At 46.2% G+C, this 12157-nt stretch overlaps 1 long non-coding RNA gene across 1 annotated transcript; it reads left to right on the top strand.

Annotated features, from left to right (window-relative positions):
- The first annotated feature begins 5923 nt into the window (after positions 1 to 5923).
- Positions 5924 to 7899, top strand: LOC147923684 (uncharacterized). Its single transcript, XR_015585850.1, has 2 exons — positions 5924 to 6817; positions 7709 to 7899. It is a non-coding gene; the product is annotated as an uncharacterized LOC147923684 (long non-coding RNA).
- Positions 7900 to 12157: the final 4258 nt, after the last annotated feature.

The raw sequence follows: 12157 nt of genomic DNA, 5'->3' as shown, positions 1-12157 counted from the left end.
GCCCAGAAATTGTCAACCGAGCATAAATTCTCCGATTAGTGTTCCTCAGCTTAGTTATTGTGTTGCAGTATAAAATTCCAAATATCCTTTTGGTTAGCTAATTAGTGAATCAATTTTACCCATGTCCAAACTGAATTACAACAAACAAAATAAATATGTAAGTAGTATTTCTTTCAATGGTTGAACCATTTGTTCGTTGTTATTGTTTATTGTGACCAACTGATCATATAAGAGAAAGGCACATTTATATTTTTGTAAAAAAGGAAAGTTTTGCACTTAAAGGAGAATGAATAAGCATTAGAATCCATGATTGGGAACATAATGTTTCATTTTGAAAGATCCAACAATAGCTAGAGTATTTGGACAATTTAAAGATAGAAAACCTCTGTATATATAACACATATGAAAGGATCAAACCTTTAAAAAAAAAAAAATAATAAATAATAAATATATGAATATAATATAATAAATAAACTACAACTAGTGGTCCCATATCCACTAGCTATCTAACCACAATCACATTCAACAGCGGAAATAACCAATATAAATATCCAATAAAATAACCAATAATAATTCCAAATCATAAACTAATGACCCAAACAACATAAACCAGAGAACCAGCAATCCTAAAAAACATTCTAGGACTCAACTCTAGCAACCTAACAGAAGCCAGACAACCAAGCGAACCACTATAACATCCTCCTCTTCATTGCCATGATTCCACGATCACACTTTACCTTTACCTGCATCACAAACACAAATTGTAATGCATGAATATTTTATAAACACTCAGTAAGGCAATCCTCCCATCTACTAGGCTATACACACAAGCAATAGAGACATCTCTAACCATCAACCAACAATCAACAATCAACAATAAGAAACCAGGACTCTGCATCGACCGAGACCAACATGCATCGACCGACACCAGATGGAGATGCATCGACCGACACAAGGTTGCATCGACCGATGCTAGATGCACTTGCATCGATCGACACTCGCACTGCATCGACCGAAGCATGCTCGACATAACACGAAAACCCTAGGTTTTACGCGCCGTCCTCGCACTTGCATCGACCAACGCACCATGTGCATCGACCGATGCAATGCCGAGCATCGTGTTTCCCCGAAGCTTCTCGCCGGATCTTCGTTCCTACAACCACAAAACTCGATCCCAAGCCACAAGAAAGCTTCCTAACGTCCCAAATATCAATCTAACAAGCCTAACAACACATAACAAGCAGATCAGAGAGATCTCTAGCTTAGATAAGCCATGTTCATGCACTTACCTTTGCCAAGACGATTCTGAACCTTAAACAAGCAAAACAACGCTCCTAGGATGCTCCTACAATGATCCCAGCTACAGATCTCTACAGGAACAACCTCAAATCTCCAGAAATCTCTCAAAATGCTCAAGAACTCTTTTCATCTCTTCTTTTTTCTCAAAAACGGCTAAACTCGCCGAATGAGACAAAAACACGAGTTAAGGGTTTTCCCTAACCCAAAACGCAGCGTTTAACTTAACTCGTGCACAGAAAAACCAACCTTGCATCGACCGATACACGTTGTGAATCGACCGATGCAATCCCTAAACCGGAATTTCGGCTCGCGGATGTTATAATTCTCCCCCACCAATCTAGATTCGTCCTCGAATCTCAAACAACCATCAGCCAAGGACTCCCGTGCTACCGTCTCCACAGCCTGCACTCCTCCGACCGATCTACGGAAGGTCACCTCTAGGCGATAGACTCACGCCCCAGGCGTTATTTGCTCTCGACTTTTGGAATTTCCTTTTCTCATAGGCCTAAACCTTGAGTTTTTATTGGCTCCTCATCAGACCTAAGTCTGCATGCCATAATGTTGGCTCCTCATCGGACCTAAGCCCGCATGCCATAATATATAAGGAAAATCCAATACTCGTCTCTCGGGTTGCCACCCTACACCGCGCCCCCGGATCGTCATCCGAAGTCGATATACCAACCATACTCCCAAGCCACAAAGTCTCAGAATATGGCAGTACTAGGAGAACCTAAGTCCCCAAAGAGTCACGAGCAAACAATTTTGAACACGTCTGAGTCCTACCCCTATTCAGGTTTCCTTCCCGTGGCTCGCGTAAAACATCTCAATGTCCTACCAACCACATATCCCCTCACTGGAATACCTCATGACCACACAAGGGTCATATACATGCCACAAGGGCCAAACAAATGTCATAAACAGAACCCACAAGGCCAAAAAATCTGTCCTAAACAGGACCGTCACAAAGACCAAACAATCTGTCCTAAACAGGACCATCACAAACACCAAACAATCTGTCCTATACAGGACCGTCACAAAGACCAAACAATCTGTCCTTAACAGGACCGTCACAAAGACCATTTGTCCCGAAGGACCGTCACAAAGACCATCTGTCCCGAAGGACCGTCACAAAGACCATCTGTCTCGAAGGACCGTCACAAAGACCATCTGTCCCGAAGGACCGTCACAAAGACCATCTGTCCCGAAGGACCGTCACAAAGGCAATCTATCCTGAAGGACCCTCACAAAGATCATCTGTCCCAAAGGACCGTCACAAAGACCATCTATCCCAAAGGACCATCACAATGACCATCTGTCCCGAAGGACTGCCTAAACAGGCACTCTGGCTAAACAGCCCGCCACAAAGGCCACACATCTGGCTAAACAGCCCGCCACAAAGGCCACACATCTAGCTAAACAGCCCACCACTAAGACCACACAATGTTTCAAAAGACTGCCACACACGGGCACAATGACTCAAAAGTCTGCCACTAAGGCCACACAATGTCTCAAAAGACTGCCACACACAGGCACAATGATTTAAAAGTCCGCCTCTAAGGCCACACAATCCCCTCCAAGACTCTCCACCACTAAAATGGACAAATTCTAAATCACATAAAACTTTCCATTTTTAGCACTTCCCACTTTTGGAAACTTTTCTCATTTGGAAACTTCTATTACAGGAAATTTTCCTCCAAAACCACCACAGTCCAAAAGGACTCTCATCAAAGGAATCTTCTTCTTCCGAAGTTTCTCGATCCTCCTCCCGAGAACCCTCACTGGTCTCGCCTCCAAAGTCATGTTAGGCTGAAGATCTTCAGGAATCTTAGCCAACAACCGATCATCCTCATGGAGACACTTCCGCAACATCGACACATGAAGAACCTCGTGGAACGCACGCATAACCATATGCAACTCCAGCCTATATGCCACCGGTCCCACCCGCTCAATCCCTCTGAACGGACACATATACCTCGGACTCAACTTAGTCTCTGTCAATGACCTGTTCGGACCCCGCAACATGGCCATCTTGAGGTACACTCTGTCTCCTACCTGAAACTCAAGATCTCTCCTCCTCTTATCAGCATAACTCTTCTGCCTATCCTGAGCTTCCTTTATGTTCAGCTTGAGAACCAGAATCTTCTCTGAGGTCTCCTGAACAAAATCTGCCCCGAATATGCTCCTCTCCCCCACCCGAGTCCAGCATAACGGTGTACGGCATGGTCTCCCATACAAAGTCTCATAAGGAGCCATCTTAATACTCGCCTGATAACTGTTGTTGTAAGTAAACTCTACCAGGTTCAGGTGATCTGTCCAATGGCCACCCCAATCCAACACACATCCTCAGCAAATCCTCCAGCATCTGGATCGTCCTCTCTGACTGTCCATCTGTCTGGGGATGATAAGCTGTACTCATATGCACCTTAGTGCCCATCTCTGCCTGAAATGCCTTCAAGAACACTGAAGTGAACTTAGAATGCCTATCAGAAACGATACTCGCTGGCACCCCATTCAATCTGACTATCTCTCTCACATACTTCTTAGCCAAGACCGCTGCTCCATCGTTCTTCTTAATGGCCAGAAAATGTGCTGACTTAGTCAACCGGTCCACAATGACCCAAATAGCATCAAAAGTCCGAGACACTGGCAATCCTACCACAAAATCCATAGTGATCATATCCCACTTTCACTCAGGTTTGGGTAGACTCTTCAGTAACCCACCAGGAACCTGATGCTCAGCCTTCACTAGCTGATAGACATCGCACCTCGCAACCCAACTAGCTACATCCTTCTTCATCCCGACCCAGTGATAATACCTCTTGAGATCACGGTACATCTTAGACGCTCCTGGATGAATAGAAAACTTGCTCGCATGAGCCTCACTCAGGATCTCCTGCCTCAACTCCTCATCCTTGGGCACACAAACCCGACCGTGCACTAAGATAGTTCCATTATCTAAGACCTGATACTCTGAATCAACATCCTTTGAGGCATTCACCAGCTCCAAATGCTTCTCCTGAGCCAACCGCACCATAAAGATAAGATCTCCAAATCTTCAGGGCAAAAACTACAACAGCCATCTCCAAATCATGAGTAGGATAGTTGCCCTCATGCTTCCGCAACTGCCGTGAAGCATAGGCAATCACCTTCCCATGCTTCATCAGCACAACTCTAGATGCATATGTATAAACCACATAGGGTTCTCCCTGCTCAGGCAAAGCCAAAACTGGCGTAGTAGTCAACATCTCCTTAAGGCTTTCAAAGCCCTCCTCACACTCCTGTGACCACACAAAAGGGACATCCTTCCCTGTCAACTTAGTCATAGGGCGTGCTCTACTTGCAAAACCCTGTACAAACCTCCTGTAGTAACCTGTCAACCCAAGGAAACTCCTGATCTCAGTGGCATTCTGCGGTCTAGGCCAATCCCTGATAGCCTGAATCTCTTCCGGATATACAGACACTACCTCTGCAGAAACAATGTGACCCAGAAAACTCATCTCACGCTGCCAAAAACTGCACTTGCTTAACTTGGCAAACAACTTCTGCTCCCGCAGCTTCTCCAAAACTACCCTCAAATGCACTGCATGCTCCTCTAAACTCTTAGAAAATGCCAGGATATCGTCAATGAAAATGATGACAGACACGTCCAGAAACTCCTGAAACACGCTGTTTATCAACCTCATAAACGTTGCTGGTGCGTTAGTCAACCTGAACGGCATCGCCACAAACTCATAAACCCATACCTCGTCCTTCTTCTTGACGAACACCGACGCTCCCCACAGTGAAGTGATAAGACAAAAGAGTCCCCTGCTCAACAAATCCTCTAGCTGCGTCTTCATCTCTACTAAGCAAATAATCAAGTATGCCGAAAACAACTCACCGCCACCTGAAAATCAACCTTCTTGTTCGTCCAAGAATCTCTTGTAACTTGCCTCTTAGGAAAACTTCCACAAGATAGCTTATTTCAGAAATGGATTTTCCACTTGGCAATCCTCCACAGAGAATCATCAATACGAGCGTAATATAACAAACAAGTACCATACGTTCGCATATTTTGATTCTCCGCGTCAGATGCTTTGCAAGCCGCTAACTCAACCCAATTGACTTGTTTTCCCCCAGCAAGCTTACCAAAACCTTTAATCTCGCAACCCTGTCCAACTCCAATGAACTCCATCCACCCTCGTCGTACCGATTAGTTTATCCTGCCATATAGGCTTCTTGTAAATTTTATGTACATGGCAACCATGCCCTTGCCGGCTCATACCTATGGCCGCTCCCCTTCCCGAGACTCCAGCACCACCGGCCACACGATCATGACGCATCAGCCACACATTCATGACCGCACCTGATGTGAGCACGGGACCGGAACCTGACCGAGACTCACCGGACGCGACGCTTGAACCGCGCACGGGACAACGGCCGGCCAATGTACCAGAAATCTATCCGGAAGCCACGACAAGGTCTAAGAGCTCTTCCAAGTCCACCAGGCAGAGAATCAACCTATTTGTCCAAGCGTTCGTCCAAAGCCGCGACCCAACAGAAGAAGTTCGAGAAGAGACCATACGCTCGGCCTTCATCCTTACCCAAGGATGAAGGCAACCAGGTCGTTAGAGCAAGGAATCGTTGTAGTGACCCTCACCTAGGGGTAAATTTTTGACGTGATTTCGAGTCCAAAAGACCGAGAAAAAGCAGACAGCAAGAAGAGCTGGAAGTTTAAAGAAGGAAAGTCCGAGAAAAGTGTAACGGATCGAGAGTTGTCCGAGTCGTCCGAGACGTACCGCCCGTACTGTCCGAGATGCATCACCCGGCAGTCGCCGAGAAATGCCGAGAGTACCGAGTACCCGAGAAAGTGTCGAGTACTCGAGGGAGTTACCGAGTACCCGAGAAAGTGTCGAGTACTCGAGGGAGTTGCCGAGTACTCGAGGAAAGTGTCAAGTACTCGAGGAAGTTGCCGATAGCACCGAAGGAAGTTGCCGATGGATGCCGTTAGTTGCCGAGAGAGCTGCCGAGGATCGACGATGATCGACCAAAGGCGAAAGAAGACTTCTCACCATCAAAAATCATATATTTTAAAGGAAGTGAGATGGATGATTATTTTAATCAAGAGAAGTAAGTGGAGTTAGTGGGAGTAATATTTTAATCATGGAAGCTTAGTGGAGAATTAGTGGAGGATTAAAGAATTCCAAAGACTTAAGTGGAATTCAAGGTGTTTAATCAAGGAGCTTCCAAGTGTTGAAGTCCCTCTAATAGGGAGAGTGCATGCGACTCCCATTGGCTGTCTCCACCGCCCACTCGTTCTATAAATATGCTCCCATTCCTTTCATTTTCGCAAAGAGAAAGAAGGGGTTGAGAGAAAATTGGGGGAGAAAGAAGAGAAGGAGAGAGTGTTTGCAAGAGAAGACTATCGACCAAGACCATCAACGTTAGATCGATAAGGAAATCGACTCTAACCGAAGGAGAGATCCGAGTTGCCGCGAGAAGAGCTTCATCAAAGAAGATCATTCGTCGACGGTTTACTGTGAGTTTAGGCACATATTTGCATCGGCTTAGATGGAGAGTTAAAAACATCCATCTAGTGCGCGGTTTTGCATGTTGCATGTAGATGCATTTACTTGAAGTTCTTTTATGTTTTCTTGTTTAAATGCATGCATGGTGAGGTTGTGCCAGTTACTAGATCGAAATGATCTAGTAACAGAAGGCGAAAATTGGCTGAGTTATTGGTAAGGATATGGGTTTAAGACCCATATGAACTCAAGTAAGATCTTCAGTGAGATCTTAAAACGTTTTAGTCCGCGAGAAATTCCGGCTAAGAGTTGTAAGATTTGGTAGTGCGATCCATCTCGTTCCGTGCCACATGCAGCCGCGACATGCAACCCATGTTCGTGTGTGTGCAGGGTTGGTCACGAAGAGCTCGGAGGTTACTGGGCTCGCTACCCTGGCCTAGGCTATTTACACGACGGTGTAATTTTGGCTGATATCCAAACCCTTGCCTTTGTGGTTGCGATTTGGAGAAATCAGGAGGGGTTGGGGAAGAGGCATGCATACCGGGCCCAAATAAAAATTAAACTTGATAAAACTGACGTTTTATTTCAAGTTGTGTTGTTGCATAATGTTGCGTATGGTTGCATGTAATTGCGTTTATTGGTAGAGTGTTTTCTGTTAGCTTGATAGCTTCCGCATGTCATCTCTGTTGGGTGTTGAGATGTTTTGCTTGCTTGCTTGTTAATCGCTTATGCTTGCATGTTGTTTATCAGTGCTTGCATGTTGCTTGTTTATGTTCGCATGTTGTTGTATTTGCGTGCATGTTGATTGTTGATGGGGAATTGGGGTTTGGGATTTATTTATCTGCAGGAACCCTGAGCTCACTAAGTAATCTTAGATTACTTATGATAACATTGTTGTTCTGCAGGTGACCCTAGAGGGAACTAGAGGGCGTGGTGAACGATAGGACTCCAGAGTAGTTTTCTTTTTGGTGTCTATTGTAAAATAAATGTATGTTTATTTGCGAACCAAACTTTGGCTCTATGCCTTGTGAACTATTTTGTGTAATCGGTTGTGGAAACTTGTTTAAGTTTTAATGTATTCGTATTTTCTTTGAAATCTAGCGGGTCGTACTGGTATAGACTTAGTCCGGGTCGGCCCAACGCATGGTGTATCCGTAGGGTTGCAAAGTTTGAAGGATATGTCGTGTGGTCGGGAACCTCGCCGAGGGACTGGCCGAAGGGCCTGATTCGTTCTCGTACCCGGCCGGACCTTTGACGAACGTTCCCATAGTAGCACTTCGGTGCCGTCGGATGGCCTGGATGGTCATAGTACGGTTTGGGGGCGTTACAACAGTGGTATCAGAGCATGGTTATGATGCTGTATAGGACTCGCGTTTTCAAATGATTTATCGAGTCAAATGGCCGCAATAGACACTTAGGATAATCCGGATCGTTCATCACTTAGGGTTAGATGGGATTAAGTAAACCCTTTGTTGATCGTGGATGCAGATGTCTCGTCAAGGATCTAAAAGATCTAGGTCGACGTATCGTTTGCCGGACACGGGGAGGGGTTCAAGTCAGCAGTTTGGTCCGGAGGAATGGGGTTTGCAGTTTGATGATGCGCAGAGGGAAGAGTCGTTCCCAGACATCTATGGGCCGGACATGTTTATGCCGGAGTGGTATGTACCTGGCGCGACGCCAAGATACACACCAGCGGGTTCAAATCGTTTTAGTACACCGGAGAGTATGTACCCGCCAGGGTTCTCACCGTTTGGACCGTACGCCGCCTATCCAACTCAGAACATGCCAAGGGGAGACCAAGCGCATGGAGAAGGACCGAGTGAGCCGAATGTGCCGGAGAGCCAACAGACACTTAAGATGGTCCAAGACCTCTTGAACCATATGATCCAGCAGCAGCAACAAGACCAAGCAAACCGTGTAGCAGAAGATCCATCCGATCAGTTTCTCAAACGAGTGATGTTGTTACGGAACTTAGGATTTCGTAAGTTCAAAGGAGACCCGAATGTGGTGTTAGCAGACGCATGGATAAAAGACTTAGAGAGTAACTTCGAGATGACCAAGTGTCCAGAAGAATTTAAGAGACCGGTAGCAGTTTCTTTCTTGGAAGAAGATGCTAAGGCATGGTGGGACATCGTGGTTTCTCGTTATCGATACCAGACCATAACGTGGGGAATCTTTAAGCGGGAGTTTGAGTTAAAGTACTTCCCGCCAGAGTCACGTGACCGACTGGAGAGTCAGTTTTTGCAATTAGAACAAGGTGAAACAACTGTTCGAGCGTACGGGAGGATATTTACAAGACTTCGAAGGTACTTGTACCAAGGAAATGATGATGAGCTAGCTATGGCCCGGAGATTCTTTAATGGACTCAGGCCAGAGATTAGCGGAAGGTTGCATGCTGTGACATACCGCAGCGTTGCGGAAGTGGAAGAAAGAGCTGTGAGTGTTGAGGAGGCCATCGAGTTAGAAAAGGAGATTGCAGCTCGGGAGCAAAAGAAGGAACCAGTCCAGTAGACTAAGAATGTGAACACCCAAAAGGTGAATCAAGTGGCAGGACGAAATTGGGGCGCAGGCCGCGGGAAGGTTAAGATGAATGTTAGCCAAGAAGGGCGCAATGTGAGCATCATGGATCCAAGGGGATGCTATGTGTGCGGACAAGTTGGGCATTTCGCTCGAGCCTGCCAGACTGTGGAAGAGACGAAGGGTAACAATCTGTCAACCGTCACGTGTTTTTACTGTGGCGAGTTAAGACATTATGCGAACTCATGTCCATCAAAGCCGGCCAAACCGAATGCCCAAGCTGTGAACCGTGCCCAGGCAGCGAATCAGGTGAAGGAACCCCCAGCAAACAAGCAAGCAACCCCAGCAAATGTTTTTGCTTTAGGAGTAGAGCCACCTAAACCTTCACAGGCCGCGAAGGGCCCTATAACAGGAACATTACTTGTTGGTGGTAACCCCACACATGTACTGTTAGATTCGGGAGCGTCCAATAGCTTTGTGACTCCCGAAGTGGTTGACAAGTTTGGAGACTTGTGTGAGGAGGAAGAGGTGAACATCAATGTCTACACTGCTGGTAATCAACCACCGCTGAAGACAAGAAGATGGGTCAAGGAAGTGTCGATAGTCTTGCAAGATACGAACCTCCCGGTAAATCCATTGGTGATGCCATTGGATAGGTTCGATGCTATTCTGGGAATGGATTGGTTATCGGAACACCAAGCCCATATAGACTGCAGTAGGGGCAGAGTTGTGTTTGAAAATGGAGGGAGGACCCCTCTAGTTTTCAATGGGATCAGCCCAAGTAAAACGGCATACTTCGCATCGGCAGCAAGGATTGGAAGAGCGAGTGAAGAGGATGAAGTCTACTTAGTCACTCTAACCGCCATGGGAGGAGATGACAGAGAAGGCATGGGAGTTGAGGATATTGCCATAGTTAAGTACTTTGAGGACGTGTTTAGGCCATTGGAAGGATTGCCTCCACCTAGGAGCCATCCTTTTACCATAAATTTGGAGCCCGGAGCTACCCCAATTGCTAAGGCACCGTATCGCATGGCACCAGCCGAGTTGGCTGAACTCAAGTCTCAGTTAGAGGACTTGTTGGAGAAGGGTTTTATACGACCAAGTTCGTCGCCATGGGGAGCCCCAGTGTTGTTCGTCAAGAAAAAGGACGGAAGCATGCGGTTATGTATTGATTACCGAGGTATCAATAACATAACAATAAAGGACAAGTATCCTTTGCCAAGGATCGATGAGCTGTTAGACCAGTTGCGGGGAGCAAGTTGGTTATCGAAGATTGATTTAGCCTCTGGCTATCATCAAATCTCGATTGCGGAACAAGATGTGATGAAGACGGCGTTCCAAACGAGATATGGCCAGTATGAGTTCGTGGTAATGCCATTTGGACTTACCAATGCACCAGCGGCATTCATGCAATTGATGAATGAAGTTTTCCATGACTATCTGGATCAATTCGTGATAATTTTCATCGATGACATCCTGATATACTCGCGTAGTGCGGGGGAGCACGCGGAGCATTTGAAGAAGGTTTTGGAGAGGTTAAGAGAGATGAAGCTATTCGCGAAGTTTAGCAAGTGCAAGTTTTGGCAGAGGGAGATTGGATTTCTAGGACACCGAGTGTCGGAGCAAGGTGTGTCCGCCGATCCAGAAAAGATCGCCGCAATACTAGATTGGCCGAAGCCAACGACCGCGTCAGAAGTAAGGAGTTTCTTAGGCCTTGCAGGCTATTACCGGAAGTTCGTAAAGGGGTTTTCGTCCATCGCGAAACCATTGACACGGCTTACCGGGAAAGGAGTACCTTTCATATGGAGTGAGGAAGTGGAAGAGGCTTTCAGAAAGTTAAAGGGAGCGCTGACAACCGCGCCGGTGTTAGCCCTGCCCGAGCCAAACCAACCATATTCTGTATTTACAGACGCATCAAAAGTTGGAGTTGGATGTGTGTTGATGCAAGGGGATAGGGTGATTGCCTATGCATCTAGACAGTTAAGGAAGCATGAGGAGAACTACCCCACACATGACCTGGAGATGGCAGCTGTGGTGTTTGCATTGAGGATATGGAGATCGTACTTGTATGGAGAAGCTGTTCAGGTATTTACAGACCACCAAAGTCTTAAGTACTTGTTCACGCAACCGGATCTTAATTTGCGTCAGAGGAGATGGATGGAGTTCATAGCCAATTACGACTTAAGAATCCAGTATCACCCAGGCAAAGCGAACGTAGTAGCGGATGCGCTAAGCCGAAGAAAAGCACAAGTTGATGTTGAGAAGGACGTGGAGTCTTTAACTGAGGAATTGAAGAAGGTAAGGCTTTTAGCCTTGGAGGGAGAATCTAGTGAGCCGTTGGGTTTACAAGCCGTAACTCAAGCGAGCCTACTACATCGAATTCGTGAAGAACAACCTAAAGACGAGAACCTGAAGAAGATCATCGAAGAGTTGAAAGGTTTAGAAGGACCAAATGCTAGTGGATACCATCTGGCGGATGATGACACTTTACTTCTCAATGGGAGAGTAACCGTACCTGACCGGAACGGATTACGAGAGGAGATATTAGGAGCCGCCCATAGCTCAGCATTGAGTATACATCTGGGGAGCACCAAGATGTACAAAGATGTGCGTAGGTACTATCATTGGCCTGGATTGAAGAGAGTAGTGGTGAAGTGGGTAAGTCAATGTGACTCATGCCAGAGGATCAAGGTAGAGCATCAAGTGCCAGCAGGATTGCTTCGCAACTTGCCCATACCGACTTGGAAATGGGACTCTATCTCTATGGATTTCATTACCGGTCTACCATTAAGGAAGGGGCGAGTCAATGATGCAGTATGGATAGTGGTTGATCGTTT

This window comes from Camelina sativa, chromosome 17 (assembly GCF_030686135.1).
Source record: "Camelina sativa cultivar CO46 ecotype springtype chromosome 17, ASM3068613v1".
In the NCBI taxonomy this organism is placed as follows: domain Eukaryota; kingdom Viridiplantae; phylum Streptophyta; class Magnoliopsida; order Brassicales; family Brassicaceae; genus Camelina; species Camelina sativa.
This window is presented reverse-complemented; position numbering and strand designations above follow the sequence as displayed.